An 11,966-nucleotide genomic window follows, 5' to 3' on the forward strand; every position below is an offset into this window, starting at 1 on the left:
TTTGAAACCTTCCTGATTAGCTTTGGTGATATGCAAAATAACCCTCTTTGCATAGGAGGAATGAAGCTATCCTGTTATTGACATACCAAATGACTCTCAATGGCCCTGCTCAAGGCTCCCATCCCCAAGGCAGCCTGCCCTGGGGTGGAGAGATTTTTCTTGGACACCCCAATCTCTGGACCCCGTTGCAAATACCCTTGCGGGGGAGGTCTGGCTGTGCCCCGTTACACCCTGACCAGGAATTGAACTGGTAACCTTTATGGTTCACAGGCCAGAGCTCAATCCACTGAGTCACACTAGCCAGGGCCCAAGTCAGATATTTCACCAAGACAGATAAAGACATAGAGGTCAAAAAGAGACCACCACGTAGAAATCTGGCCTAAACCAGGCTTGAGGCTGAGCCCTTTCTGGCCGATGTAACTCCTAACTGCCTCCTGTGGTGAGACCGGCATCCCTGACCGTTGGTGCGTTTTCTAGGAAACCAGGTACCCACTCACCCAGCTGAGTGCCAGGACCTTTAGCCAGTGGTTCCTTCTAGTTAGCCTGACAACCGTCCTCTGTGTGCCTCTGTATTTTCCTGTAAAACATCCCGATCCAGAAGTGACCTGAGTCGGCCTGCGGGGGCCTCCCCCCGGCATACCAGATCCGAACAGAGCTTTAACGCATGCTCATAACTAAGCTGTCTGGTGTCTCCCTGCTCTCTGCTAAGGCAATCAAATGGACAGATGGCTCGCTGGGGCCGGCCTTGGGCAAGGCTGCGCCGAGGCTCCCAGGACACATGGGAAGAATTAGTGAGAGGTTCAAAGAAACTCGGCTAAGAAACAGCAGGACAGGAAGGGAGGATGAGGAGGAAATGTAAAGGGCAGCTGCGACACCGCGGGGCCGCTAACGCCGGCGCACGCACAGAGGGCGAAGGGACAGGAACGCGTCTGGGGGCTGCACGGGGAGGGGACGCAGGGGGTGCTCCGCCTGAGTCCACTGGGAAGGAAGTCAGCGGGCAAAGCTGGAGCCGAGTCAGAGGGCGCAGCCCGCAGCCTGTGTTCAGGAACAGGGGAAAAGTGAACTTGGGGGGACTGAGCTGGGCAACCGGAACGCGACCCCCTGCAGGAGGGACGTGAAAAAAGCGGCGGGGGGGGGGCGGGCGCCCGCGGGGCAGGGGGCGGCGCGCGGTCAGCCTCTTCGCCCTGCGCACCTTTCAGGCTGGTGCGGGATTACTGCAGGAACAAACTACACACAAATACCAGGTGGTGCTGACGCGCAGTTAAGATGGCCAGAGGACACGAACCCTTTATTTCATTTTTACATCTCATGTCATCTTTTCTCTCCCCCATGACTTTCAAAGGGCGGCAGTGATTTGGAACAAAGGCAGCGCACGAGTGACAGCCACTTACAGGAGCTTCGCCCGTAGCACATACGGGCACGCATGTCAGAAGCGTGACCTGTAGAGCTGCGCTTGCGGGGGCTGCCAGCCTCCAGTGGGAGTCAGTGTCGAACCCCGAGTCTTGGTTTTGCTAACAAGGAATTTGTTGCTCAAAGAAAGTACGAGTCTCATTTTAATTCCATGTGTTGTCTAAATGCTTTGCTGAGGTGGCTGCAGTTCTGAAGGCAAGTTGCGTAACCACCGCAACTGCACAGCTGACGGGCCCAAGAGACACGTGACCTTCCAGCAACTCACGCGACACCACTTTAATTCAATCTGCATAGAAAGAACTAGATTTCTGCTGCAGCTGCGTAATTCATCTGAAAAAGTATTAGAATAATTGTTTTAAATGCATTCATTATGTGCACCCACATAAAACCGAAACAGGCTCCTACCTTGTAAAAACTATTGGAGAAACGTACTTTCTGTGGTCCTCTGGTCTGTGGTTTCAACGACGACTGAGATAAACATCCCCGCTCTGCTGGGGTAGCGAGTGAGCACGCCGTCCCTCCGCGGTGGACACAGGCAGGGACGCAAACGGTGGCGCCGGAGCCGGAGGCGTGCCTGCGTCCAGGGGTGCAGGTCCTGGCCACTTGGTGGCAGCGCGCGGCTGGGCAGTGTCCCTGGCTTCCCCTGCAAGGTGAAGGGCGAGGTCGGTTGCAGGAACTTGACCTGTCACATCCAAATGTTGCTTTTCCCGCGTCACTCACTGCAGCTGGGACTCGCCAGAGCCAAGAGCAGGCCTCCTACAGCTGCCGAGGGAGAGTGCACAGCCCCGCGCACAACCTGCGACCAGAAACACTCCCAGCGCAGCCTACTCTGTGAGGGGCAAGACGGTCCCCGAAAGATGAGAAGAAAACAACCGACTGACACTGCTCACTGTAGAAGTCACGCTTTCCTACAAGGCCCTGCCAGGCCTGGTTCCCCCTCCAACCCCCCTCACGTCGGGGAACCCCCCTTTCAGGCTTCTTTGCACGGGCTGTCCCCTCGACCTCCGATGGTGTTCCAGCCGTCACACGACTTACTCCCTGACCTTAGGATTTAGGGCCTTTCCTGGCACCCTACCTGAAGTTGCAAACTCCGCCGCGCCACCCCCCGCCCCCCGCCGGCCCCGCGGTGCCCATTTCCCCAGGGCCCTCCTCACGTCGCCTCCCCGGCACGGGAAGGGAGGCCCCACATGACCGGCTGTGGGTGCGCAATTCAACACTGTTTACCCCGCCGAGAGCCGTCCACTGGGCCCGCGACCCAGAGGACGCTGGGCACCCCACTTCCAGGCTCGCAGCCCTCTCCTTCCCGTCCAGCAGAGGACACTCGGGGCCTAAACCACACAGGCTTGAACACCCTTCGTTCGGTCGTGATGTGCTCCTCAGTGTCAGTGTGAGTGACGCCCTGGCCACCCTGGTGCCCTTTTAAACCCTCAAGACGCCGGCCGGGACCTCAAACGCCGGTACGGCTGCTCCGGACTCTTGCCGAGGACGATCTTTCACCTGCGTCACACCAGCTGTTGTCACCGGCAGCGAATGTCAATGAACAGTTGCATCAGAACGTGCTCTTATCCCCAAGTGCCACGTGCCCAGCCACGTCCCATGGCCCATACGACCTAATAAACACTCCCCAGGAACCATATGCGCAGAGGACACCCTGGAAGAATCCTAAGAAAGAGCCCAGTCCTGTAGACTAGCTCCCTGCATAACTTTCCAGTGAAGTAAGGTCTTGGCTAAAATACAAAAAAACAAAAAACCCAACTTTGTACCAAGTTACAAAAGTGATCACAGTCTGGTGTAAGATTGCCCCCTCTAGCGGACAAAAAGAGAAGTTCAAGTTCCTGACCTGCTGTAACTGTTCTTTAGTTCAAGTTTTAGGCCTTTTGACTTCAGGCCTTTTGTGTCCCATAGCAATTTTTAACATTATAACAGATTTTAACATTAAAAAACTTTGAACCTCATGATACCCGTTCTTAGGGGCCGCACCTTTCCTTCTCCGTCGCAGCTGTGCAGGGCCCCAGGTCTCGGAAAGACGGCTCCTGTGCGCCTCGGCCCTGCGACACAGTCCAGAGGCACGAAAACCACGGTGCTGAGGCCCACCCACGACGCACCGCGGCCTATTTTAAATACGTGGTCTTAGGGAAAACCTGCGTGCTGCCACCGTACCTACGCCAGCCAGGGAACATTCCGGGAGCCACACTCGGCGGCGTCCGCCACATGAAAGGCTCCGAGTCTCCCCCGTGGCTCCAGCACTCGGCCTTAGCGAGCAGGAGAGCCCGCGGAGACTGCGGTCCTGGTGTGGCGGCGGAGACAAGCGGTGGGGGTCCAACGCCGAGGTCGCATGCTGGCAGACGCAGCAGGCTGGGAGGCTGGGAGGGAGGGAGGGAGGGAGGAAGCTGGCGGCTGGGGCTGGAGCTCCGGGGGGCAGTCGCCCCTCAGCTGCCGAGGATGACCACGATCCCTCTCTTCATCCTCACTGCCCTGTTCTGGCAGGCTCCTCCCCGCTCAGTCCCAGCAGGACCCACTGGGGACACTCAGGCACCCTCCGCAGTCGATCCCTGTCAAGCAATCGAGAAAGCAGAGGCAGGCCAACGCCACCCGGCTCTCTCAGTACGAACCACATCACAACAGAAATACAACGTGGCCGCTCAGAGGGGCCCGGGACCTAAGGCTGCTGATTAACCCATCAAACCAAAGGCTGACCTGCCTCCCTGACTGCGGCTGCAGACACGGGGCCCCCAGCTGCTGGCCAGACTGGCACCGAGGCCAGGCAGACACACCCTGCCCGTAGCTGTCTGCACCCAAGGAAACCACCACACAGGAGGGGGGTTGGTGCCGGGCGTCCACCTGTCCCAGGACACCAGCGTGTACCAGATACCCCACACGTGTCACATCTGACATAGCACCTAACAGGCAACAGTCCCACCTTCTCCCCTGGGAGACAAGCAGGCAGAGGGGAGGCGGCACCTGCACTGAGCTGTACACTCTCGCCAGGGGCCCAAACGGGAAGACTGCAGGTGCAAGAAGCCCAGTGCCCGCAGGCGCACCGCCTCGGGAGCAGGCAGGGCACCCCCCGCAGAGTGCGCCCGGCGCCCCGGGGCCTCACACAGCAGCGCCCTGCAGGCTCACAGCCGGAAACGCTCGGAAAACTCGAGGTAAATGGGAACCACTGTAAATGACGGTCCCTAACGTGTCTGAGGTGCCCTGGGCACTCGACAGGATTTGCTCACGTGGAACCATCCTCAGCATGTTCGTCGTCCCTGTTTCACAGGAGAAACCTAGGTAAACAGGGCTGTGGCCCGGGGCCAGCGGCGGAGCCGGGGCCTGAACCCCTCGCTACCTCTCCGGGCCCTGGGGCGCGTGGGGGCTTGTGCCCATCGGGGCCAAGGCGCCGGCCGCTGGAACTGCCGCGTGACCGAAACCTCCCGTGGGCCGAGCGCCCCTCTGCCCTGAGTTCTTAGACTCCCAGGCCACCGTGAAGCCCACCCAAGGCCACCCTGAGGTCACGATCTAGGCTTTAGCTGCCACCGGGGGCCAGGCCCGCCGGGGGGTTGAGGTGGACAAGATGAGGGTTGGCTAGAGAGAGGCCGTTCGCTCAGTCAAGAGGTGCACTGAGCATATCCCCAAATGGCGGTAAGTCAAGGCGGACAAGAGGCACCTTGGTTTGTCAGGACTAGGTCCCAAGTCCCAGGTTTCCTTTCTATACCCATAAAAAACGCAGGCAGCGGCAATGCCCTAACGCGCACACGGGCCATGTGGAACAGCCAGATGCCTGCACCCCGCGTGTGACCGCCATCACGGGGACAGCTCAGCCGCCAGCTGGTTCTCCCCTGTTGACACCAGTAGAGGGCCAGTCATTCAAAAGGCAGTGGAGCAAGGGGGAATTCTATTCTGTGAGGGTGGCCCTATCCATCCAGTACCCCAGGGCCCACAACCTCCGTGCAACGCCCCCGGGGATGCACGTGTGCACGGGGGCAGGTGGCTCTGCTCCTGCCGCACGTCCCCCGGGCAGGGATGCCGGGGGACTAAGTTAGGGGTGCACGGCGCTGGCAGCCCAAAGGGCGTGTGACTGCTGAGCAGCCACAAGGTAAGCTCCCCACCCCCCACCAAGAGGGAGGGAGCTGCTCGCCCCTGCAGAAGGCTGGTGGCACCCTCGGTGAAGGTGGACCGAGCACAGACTGAAGCAAGAGGTCGGCATAGCGTTAGCCGAGCAGGTGAGGGACAGGGACAATCTGAGAGGGGGAGCTTCAGGTGACAGTTCTGAGGTTAGGGTTAGACACAGCCCATTCCCATCACTACAAAAGGCTAGACAGCGCGTTCTGCAGAGAGCGCTCTTTAGAAAACTGCAGATTTCGGCACACTATTCTCTTGCTTAAAACCCATGATGTCCTTCCATTTTCTTAGGAAAGACCTCTTGTGGTCTGGCCCTTTCCCACCTTCTGAGCTTCGTTCCACACCATTCCCCACCTTCCTGCAGCGGCCTCCTGTCAGGGGCTCCACCGGCCACACCTGCTAGACCACTGGGCCTGCGCCCGGGCTGCGCCCGGCCTCCCCACCGAAACCCCGCCCCATCCCTCAGAGTCCCACTGCCGGCGGCGGGGGGGGGCAGGGGGGACCCAGCCTCAGGAATGCGTTCCAGTCTCATCAGGCTCCCGGTGACATGTGTTCTTACAGAAAACTGCTTTCCCGCAGAGCACTCCCCTGACCCTCTGTGCTGTGATCACCAGACCTCTCTCCCCACCTGGCCGCAGCTCCCTGAGAATAAGGGCCCCACTGCTGTGCTCATCTGGTATCCCCAACGCTGAGCCTGGTGCTCGGCTGAAGTATCAATAGGTCTGTCTTAAATCAACACTGATTTAAAAACTACCGGCTCGCTGGTACTAACTCCAGGAGTTTTCTCCTCACGGCGCTAGGTCTTGTTTGCAGTATCATACATGATCATCAAACTGCTGCTAGAATGTTCACACCTGTTACTGCAAATTCAAAACCCAGGAAACGCTCTCCTGGGAATTTACTCTGGGTCAGGGTAGGGCTGCCGGGTACGGGGCCGCACCCACAGCTGGGCGGGTTCAGCAACCAGGAGCCTTTCCCCAGACCGTGCACCTTGCGACACTTCGCCTCCACGCCTGACCTACCTGGATCCCCTAAACCGAGGTTATTCAAATGCTGTCATCGGGGAGACGCAGGCGGCAATAACTGTGCACGCCCGGCCCCGATCGCCGGGGCCTGGAGACTTCTCATTTTCCGAGCACACCCTGGAGAACGAGAGTAAGAAGGCGGACACGTTTCATTCGGTGTTTCCACACTCCAGACACCGCGCTCGCCACCAGCCGAGCGCCCCGAGGCTTTTCTGGCGGCTGCGGCGCCTCCTGCAACCTCTCACCTCACCTTGGAGCCCGCGTGGGGCCAGGCTCCCTCGGCCTTCTGGGTGCAAGCCGTCCCCGAGGTCCCGGGCCCCGCGGAGGCGCTCCCGCCCCGGCGGAGCTTCGTGAACCCCGGGGCGGGGCCCGAGGCCGCAGGCTCGCGCCGGTGGCAGCTGTAGCCGGAGCCGAGCGGATGTCCCCCTCGGAGACGAGAAAGCACGCAGCTCTGCATACCGCCCACCCTCGGACAGCACCCAAAGAACACCCGCACTCCGGACCGGAAGCGACGACTTACCATAGAGGCGGCAGCTAGAGGGTCGACCTCGCTGTGAAACTAGGTCCTCCAAGGCGATCTTAAAGGGGCCGCAAGCGGCAAGATGCTGGTTAACGTGGGTGAGCGCCTAGGGCAGCGCAAGAGTCCTAGACTCTAGGGCCTAGAGGGCGAGAAGCGGGGTGCTTGGAGCTGAGCACGCATCGGCCCTTTACTCCTCACGTAACCCTGTGAAGGTAGTAGGTACGAGGATCGCTCCTGTTGTCCAAGTGAAAAAACCGGGGCTCCCAAGCCGGGTTCAAACCCAGTGGTCTTTCACCGCTCACGTGGCTGGAATAAGAACGCTCCGGACAGATGTTACATGAAGGTGCCAGCTGACTTTGCCTGTTGGGACATCTGCTGGAAATCTCATTCTGCCAAAAATGGAGCACGTGATAAATTCCCTGCTGTTCAGTGGTTCAGTGGGCAGAGGAAGCCTCAAGAAGCGTGGCTACTTCGGGTCCCATGGCACACCCGAGGAAGGAATTGCTGGAGCTGAAGAACTGTCAGAATCTTGGATGTTATCTGATCCGCACCCCCCTCGGCTTACACAGTGTGGTCAGCCCTCTACTTTCTGCAGCGACAGCCACCAACGGGCAGGCTTGCATTCCGCCTTCAGGCAGGGAAGTCCCCTCCACTCCCTACTGCTTCACGCCCACTCTTCCCAAGCCACGGGGACGCGGAGCGCCCCGACCCTCACGCTAATGATCACGTCATGCCGGAAACTCCCCTGTCCCCCAGCCACTTCTCGCGGGGTCCATGCCCAGGGGATACTGTGGCGCTTGCCTTGCAGTTAGGGTTGCTGGATAAAAGACAGGACAGTCGGTTAATTTCAAATCTACAATGAATAATTTTTTAAATATTATGTCCCATGTACGATTTGAGACATACTTATACTAAAAACATTATCCATTGTGGATCTGAAATTCCAACTTAATTGGGCAACCTGTTTGGTGAAACCCGTGGCCCTGCTTGGAATACGTCTCTGGAGAAGGGCTTGGCTGGTGTCCTGCGTGTCGGCAACACCCACTCCGGGTCTGATTCCGGCTTTGCCACCTGGCAGCTCTGATCCCTCACCTCTGGGCCTCTGATGTCCCACCTGCAAGATGGCAATGACAGCCACTGTCCCAGCTTCATACGGCTGTAGAAGGGCTGAAGTAAGAACTCAGCCTGTGTGTCCGCCCCACGTAACATGGCTCACATGGGGGCTGGACCAGGCGCCCTCCCGTGGACGCCCATCTCAGGATGTGCCCAGGTGTGTGATGGCTCACCTGGCCCCAGCATTTGTTTACACCCTCTCTCTGGTGAGAACTACATGAGGATTAATGTGTGAAGCGCCTGAAGCCACCCCAGAAGTGCCACCTGTCAAGGAGGCGACTTGGCGAGCTAGTTCCTGCTTTATCCAGCTGAGAACAGTCCACGCCGTGGGCCCCAACAACCCCACTGGCCCCGCCGTTGCCCTACGGCTTCTAGCTGGACTGGCTCTGATCCCGTTCAGAGCAGCCCTGTCCTGTAGGGATAGAAAGCAAGCCGCATGTGTAATTTCAGGTTTTCTAGCAGCCCCATTAAAAGAATTAAAAAGAAACAGGAGACACAAGGTTTAATAATATATTTTATTTAACCCAATATATCAAAAAGACTCTTACTTCAGTATGTAATCGTATAAAATTATTAGTGGGAGATTTTAATTATTACCTTTTTTTTTTGGCTGAGTCTTTGAAATCCAGTGTGTATTTTACATTTAGGGCCACTTCAGTTTGCACCAGCCCTACGCAAGTGCTCGCTGGTCACGTGGGCCCGTAGCTGCCCCCAAGGAAAGTGCATCGAGGGCCTGGGGGCTGGCCACGTCCAGGACCCTGATTCCTGGGGAGGGAGGGTCGCTCTGCCACCTGGCTGGCCAGGCGCCTGGCTCTGCGCTCAGCCAGAGGGGAGAAGCCTAGAGCCTGAGAAGCCAAGTGCATGGAGCTGAGCACACGCTGTCCCCGCGTGCTACCGTAGCTAATGATACCCACGCTGAATTCTTTAGTTAACGTGTACCGGTGACGGCAACAGACGCAGAAGGGCATCAACAACAAGAAGCATGGGCAGGTGGAGGGAGGGAGGACAGACGGACAGACAAAGCAAGAGTAGTAGCTGTTAATGGTAGAATCTGAGTGGTAGAGATAGGTGTGTTTGCTGTGCAATTTTCTCAACTTCACTGTGTATTTGAGAATGTTCATAACAGATTGTTGGGGGGACAAAGTGGGGGGGGCACAATGGGGAGGACCAGTGGGTCTGGACCCCAAAGCTCGGTCTCAGTCTCGTGAGCCTCGTCACAGTAACAGGAGAGCAGGACAAATTGGGCTGATTTGGGTTGGTTCTGATCTCAAAGGCTTGGCATGCAGGTGAGTCAGGGCTGCAGGACATACTTGAAGTGAGAGTCTTTTTGATATATTGGGTTAAATAAAATATATTATTAAACCTTGTGTCTCCTGTTTCTTTTTAATTCTTTTAATGGGGCTCATACTTGGGAGGACATTTTAATCTTGCAAAAATATTTCGCAGCAGTGTAAACTGCCCGTACGATGCCACTCAGAGGTAAAGAAGAATGGCTGACGGCCCAGGTCTGCACTCGTGCTCACCCAACTCCAGCTCAGCTCGAGACGTGGGAGCTGCTGCCGTGGGCAGGCCACGGAGACTTCCTGCCTCAGTCTCAGCGTCCTCACGTGGAGCGTGGGCATGGGACGCTCACGTCACAAGCAGGGGTATTGGGAATTCTGTCTGTAAAACATTTTGTGCTTGGTACGATCAGTTCTCCGTACATGGTGGTTTTACTCCTCTACATACGGAAGTAAAGACCCCTGCCCAGACGTATTTGACTTTACCCGGAACACCATTCAGGAGGACCGTACCTGTAGGGATTTGAACCCAGAAGACATCTCATCGAGAACAGCATTTCTGACATGTGGTTATTCAAAGGCCCCCCATGTCCCCTGTTTTGTCGCTTCTTTGGTTTTCATTGGAGCTTGAAAAGGAAATCTACCCCATGACACCACGTTCTACAACATGTCCAAGTCACTGTATTACTCGCTGCATTTCTTCTCGCGTCTTCCTTTCAAAACAGCAGCAACCAAATGAATAGCCTGTGTGTGTTTTATAAATTCTTTCTCCCTCCCGTGGATTTCCTGGCAAGCGTCCAACTCCATTATGACACAGAGAATCGGCCTGGGGCAGCGGGAGGCGCGGCGAGCCGCCGTGATGCCTGGGCACTTATTCATCATCCTGTGCCACGCTGCTCCCGCCTGTCGCTCCGCACAACAAACACTCCCAGGCTCCACGGTTCGCCGCCGCTGGGCTGCGCAGCGGGTCTGCACGGCCCTGCTTTCACGAAGCACAGGCAGAGGGGTGATCGCGAAGCCTTCTGCGCCCACCTCTGCCTTCTCGTTGGTGAGGGCTTCCAGACACGCGTGACTGATTTACATTCTGCGTCGGAAAGTTGCCTGCTGCCAGGATGCCTGCTGGGGCACAGAAACGACGGTCTCCGGAATTTCTCGGCACCCAGGCGGGGCGCACTCAGTTACGGACGAGGCCGCTCCTGAGGAGCGTTGCTCTTCTGAGCACTTGCTGAAGCTGGCCGGGGTCTTCAGGAGCCGCCTGATACGGTGCACAGCTCTCCGGTGCTTTCTGTTGCCGGAGACGGTGATGTACTAGATGATACTCGGGGCTCAGGAGTAGCCCTTGCGGGTAGAGAATGATGGGAAAATCTTTCTGCGTTCTTTCCCCGTGGTTTCCCCATTCTTTTTCCTTTATTGCACCTAGGACAGCTTGCCCAGGACAGAAGTCGGCGTAGAAGAGGGACAAGCACACAGGACAGCCCTGGTGGCAAACCCTGGTGGCCAACCATGGCCGATGGGACCACCGCTCCCAGTTCTGTGCTCGCTCCTTGCATCAGAATTAGAAACGGTTGCCCTTTAGCGTGTGACGTTGCTGTCCCTCCTGCTAGGATGCGCAGAGCATGTGGGCTGTGAACAGGACCGGGAGCCTGGCCTTTAGAGGTGTCATCTGTTTTTGCTTGCTCTTCATCTGCCATGAGAAGAACACGCTGCCGGTGACTGCCGGCCCCAGAACCGTGCAGCGGGAGCCCAGCTGACCCCAAAGACCACCCAAGCTGCCCCACAGAGCTGGGAGTGAGGACACAAGACACTGGCAGGTCTCGGCAAACTTTTCCTTCAAAGCGCCAAGTTGTTAATATCGTAGGTTTTGCAGCCAGACAGTGTGTGTTGCAACCCCTCACCTCTGCCTGTGCAGGGCCAAGCTCGTGCTTTTGCCAAGGCACCCAAGGCAGGTGGAGCCAGACAAAGTCAGAGGGAGGTGGGCAGCGAGCCCTGCCCACCTGGCTTGGAGCCACAGTGGGGCTGGCGTGGGAGGCTGGCGGCCCGCGTGCCCCGAGCTGGGCATGAGGCCGTGGTTTAAAACCGCAAGGAGTTCTGGTAACTGAAAGGGACCAGAACTTGGGGGGATCTATCTGAAGAGTCATAGGGGACAGAAAGCAGGTTTTGACAGAAGGCATTGGTTAGAGAAAGATAAAACCGCTTTATGTCTCCACCCCCGAGCCTGCAACTGATCAATAAGCCAGGTCAATGTTTGATCTCCGGCCCACTGTGTCCCCTCCACCCCATCTGCCTCGCTCCCCTGCCAGTGGGCAAATGTTACAAACTCGTTGCCCCTTGCTGTATAGCTCAGTTGACTGGAGTGTCCTCCTAATACGCCAAGACTGTGGGTTCGATTCCCAGTCGGTCAGGGCATGTACAGGAAGCCACTAGTGGATGCATTAGTAAGTGGAACAACAGGTTGAAGTTTCTCTCCCTTCCTCTCTCTCTCTTTAAAATCAATAAATAAAGATTTTTTTA

General features: G+C 57.3%; 1 long non-coding RNA gene and 1 other non-coding gene across 2 annotated transcripts; both read right to left on the reverse strand.

The window, feature by feature from the left end:
• Nucleotides 1–1,252: 1,252 nt before the first annotated feature.
• On the reverse strand, nucleotides 1,253–6,875 carry LOC129086568 (uncharacterized). The gene is made up of 4 exons (XR_008530825.1): nucleotides 6,793–6,875; nucleotides 6,540–6,659; nucleotides 1,816–2,053; nucleotides 1,253–1,740 (listed from the first exon to the last, which is right to left on the reverse strand). It is a non-coding gene; the product is annotated as an uncharacterized LOC129086568 (long non-coding RNA).
• On the reverse strand, nucleotides 6,319–6,503 carry LOC129086719 (small Cajal body-specific RNA 16). Its single transcript, XR_008530841.1, has one exon. It is a non-coding gene; the product is annotated as a small Cajal body-specific RNA 16 (non-coding RNA).
• Nucleotides 6,876–11,966: the final 5,091 nt, after the last annotated feature.

The sequence above is a fragment of the Pteronotus mesoamericanus genome, unplaced genomic scaffold (genome assembly GCF_021234165.1).
Source record: "Pteronotus mesoamericanus isolate MK-2021 breed Mesoamerican mustached bat unplaced genomic scaffold, CSHL_Meso_final scaffold_408, whole genome shotgun sequence".
Lineage (NCBI taxonomy): Eukaryota > Metazoa > Chordata > Mammalia > Chiroptera > Mormoopidae > Pteronotus > Pteronotus mesoamericanus.